Source organism: Eurosta solidaginis, chromosome 3 (genome assembly GCF_040869045.1).
Source record: "Eurosta solidaginis isolate ZX-2024a chromosome 3, ASM4086904v1, whole genome shotgun sequence".
NCBI classification, from domain to species: Eukaryota; Metazoa; Arthropoda; class Insecta; order Diptera; family Tephritidae; genus Eurosta; species Eurosta solidaginis.
The window spans coordinates 123073181-123077076 of NC_090321.1; the positions used below are offsets into that span (position 1 = coordinate 123073181).

At 36.6% G+C, this 3896-nt stretch overlaps 1 pseudogene; it reads right to left on the reverse strand.

Annotated features, from left to right (window-relative positions):
• Positions 1-1754: 1754 nt before the first annotated feature.
• Positions 1755-3464, reverse strand: LOC137246631 (uncharacterized; annotated as a pseudogene).
• Between the last annotated feature and the right edge of the window lie 432 nt (positions 3465-3896).

The following is a 3896-nucleotide window of genomic DNA, read 5'->3' on the forward strand; positions in this document are numbered from 1 at the left end:
TTTTCAAATAAATAAATAAAGAAACAAAATGTCACAACAAATAGAAATTAACATGAAAACATTAAATTACACTTGGACAATAAGATGTTCGTATACACAGAGAAAAAAATAATATTAAATTAGATTGGTACTCAAAACCAACGTCCTCTGGTTACCTAATTAACTTTTTCTCCTCCCAACCAACCAAATACAAAATCAACACAGCGAAGAATCTGATAAATAAAATACTGACCATAAGCCATCAAGATTTCCATGACGCCAACAAAGAGAAGATACATTTGATTTTAAGAAATAATAATTACCCCAACTACCTAATACAGAAATTGATTAGCCAGGCGATTATAAAAACCAGTAACCACCTCAAAAAATTACCAGACGCAGCAACAACAGACACTAAGAAATGCCGCAGTGTGACATATATTCCTAAGCTCAGTCCTATAGTCGATCACAACGTAATTAAACAACAAAACATCACCAACTTACAAGTCCAACAATACACTGTCCAAAATATACACACAAACAAAGACACCAATAGACAAGCAACAACAAAACAACGTGATATACCAAATAGAATGTAAAGGAAAGGAGAGCGAAAACTGTGATAAAACATACATTGGGACGACAAAGCGGGCGCTAGGTGTTCGCATTGCCGAACACGCAGCTGATATTAGAAAACAAAAACACCGCACTGCACTGTCACAGCACATACTCAACTGTGGCCATACAGCTGATTTCACGAACACCAAATTATTGATAACGAAAAAAGGGAGATGGTGAGATACACACTTGAAAGCTTACACATTTTAAACAACAGACAAACGACGATGAACAGAAAGGAGGACAGCGACAATATCGCCGCTGCATACATGCTTGAGTAAATAAGTAAATTAGTAATGACAAGACTACCACGTAGGGTGGTACTGATATTTTAGTTCTATATGTGTGTTCTTATTGTCCAATATTGTTGTAAGTGTAATTTAATGTTTTCATGTTAATTTCTATGTGTTGTGACATTTTGTTTCTTTATTTATTTATTTGAAAATAAAAAAAGTGTAGCCCCTGAATATTCAGCGAAACGTCGGGCGAAAGGTAAAATAAATCTTTATTTGTACCAGGAAATATTAGATCAGACTAGCCTACTAAAAAATACATGTACAAATTTAAAAAAATTTCAAAGGTCATTCAAAGGTGAGGAGAGTTAATCAAAATTTGAAAAATCGCCATCAAAATTTTTCCATATTTTGTATCAGAGTTTCGAGAAAATTTTAGAGTATGCAGTTTTGTAGCCCATTAAATTTTAGTATAATAATGTGTAAGTTAGAAAAAACCCAAAAGTTTTCCGGAATTTTCAGAATTTCAACACCCTCGCCGAAAATAATTCTCAAAATTCAGGAAAAATTTTGAGCTTTTCTAACTTACACATTATTATACTAAAATTTAATGGGCTACAAAACTGCATACTCAAAAATGTTCTCGAAACTCTGATACATAATATGGAAGAATTTTGATGGAGATTTTTCAAATTTTGATTAACTCTCCTGATCTTTGAATGATCTTTGAAATTTTTTTAAATTTGGTTTCCGTAAGGGAAATTGCGATGTTTTAAATGAAAATTATTTAATAATAATTAAGCTGTGAGCCACTGAATACGAGTTTTTATCAGAATAAACCAAGTGTGTACTTATTTCTGTAACTGTACATAATCCAATTGACATTTTCCAAAATAGAGTTCATTTTCACTGTGCATACATATATTAAAGAAATGAAGCACTGTTTTGCCAGGGAACTGGCCCAGTGACAGAATTAACATAATCTTTCATTACATTTCGTATATATTTACCATAAGCAGAGCCTCTTCCTCGGTAGGCACCTAGTTCACCTAAGGAGCTTTCTTCCTGAACTGTTTGCCATTGTCCTGCTTCCCAATTCCCGTTGCTGGTCTCAAATCCAGAGAACATAGCTGGATGATACGTTTGCCGAGACTTATGTAAAAGGAAGTTATGCAGCAGACAACATGCTGCAACAACTAATTGCGCACGATCAGGATGGCAAAATAAAACTTTCCTCAGGCAAAGCCACCTGGAACTCAAAATTCGAAACGCATTTTCAATTCAGCTTCTTGCCCTGCTCAACCTATAGTTAAAAATCCTTTCTTCCGTAGAAAGGGGTTTGCCACCATATGGTTTTATAATTCGCTTGCATAGTGGAAATGCGTTATCCCCAATAATGAAAAGCGGTATTTTTTTTTCCAATCGATGAAGGTGTCCGGAGGAAAGTTACACTTGTCATTAAGGACATTTGACCCAAACTTCGAATTTTTAACCACGTTGGAGTCACCTTCACTTCCAAAAGCGCCAACATCTACGCAAGTAAATCTATAATTCGCATCGCTTGTAGCCATTAATACAATTGAATGGAAACCCTGCAATTAAATAAATTAAAATCGTTTATTATTTTTGGTTAAATATGCAAATCTGAGGTAGTTTAGCATAAGCAATTCTATTTATATTTGAACTTGTGTTGAAGATACTCCAACTTTCCAAAATCTCCTCGTACTCCTTAGGTTGAAATGGCCGGTCCATGAGCACCTCACATAGACTCGTACTCCTTAGAAGTTTAACATTCTATTTATAATTGTTGCTTCAAATCGGACAAAGGGCTTACCAAAAGGAATTAAAAAAATTAAATTTATATATAGATATTCCTTAAAATATCTTCCATTTGAATATCTGTAAAAGTATATTCCTCAATGCTGGGACTTAAATTATGCTAGTCTTCCCAAGGCTTTTAATTACGATAGAGGCGTATTCATATGCAATATTGCAAATTATGTCAAAAAGCTATTATATATATAGTACTTACTTCAAGTACCTTCTTAATTCGGAATATGAATATGACCCATCACCTTTTATAGTGATTCGGAATGATACTATTCCACTGGAGAATCCTAAATGTGTTAACTCTACCACTCAAAGAATGAAATGTATTTAGGATTACCTATGTGTATGTGCAAAAACTTACTTTATAATTATAGAATAAGCTTCTAGAATTTGGTGGTGCTTTTATAGCGACATGTTTCCCATCAATGGCACCAACGCAGTTTGGGAAATTCCACTGTTTTTGAAAACCGTCGGCTACTTCCCGCAATGCGGCCTCTGTCCACTCTGGAATTTCCTGCTTCAGGGCACAGCAAATCGCCTTGCATACATTTGAAACGATTTTTCCAATATGCTGTTTGCTAATGCGGTAGCAAGAGGCGACATGACGCTGTAAAGTTCCAGCAGCCATGTATCTAAGAAAAAAAACCAATAAAATTTGATTTTTATCAAGGTTTTAAAACCTTACTCTAGCACAATTGCTAATTTCGCTTTGGTGGGGATACCATCTTTTGGCCTCGTATTCTTTTTCGGACGGAGGTGTAGCTGCAATATTTCGAAAAGTTCGTCGAAAATTTCCGGCGGCATACGGAATTTTTCAATAAAGCTACTGCTGTCCATGCGCAAATGTTCGAAGTCACTCGCGAACCTGCCCTTTTCGTTCCTATCTTTCAGGTACGTCCCCCTGTGGGTTAGGGGTTAGAATATGCCCACGGTAGGTATACCGGTCGTAAAAGGCGACCATAATACCATGGGTACCCAATCCATGAGTAAGGTGTTTTACTCGAAAGGTAGCAGGGTGGACGCGGTGTATCACCCTGTGGGACCCTAGGCAAGGTCTTTATAAAAACTGCTACCGCGGGAGCAGGAGAAGCCAGTGTGATCTGGTGCACTGCATCGAACGATGCTTTGTACTCAGGTCTCACCTCCTGTCCTGGGATGGCCCCCTTGTGGGAGCATCGCGGTGGCTGTGGTTTCAAATAGAGTTCACTTATGACACACGCTCTGAGTAGACTTGTT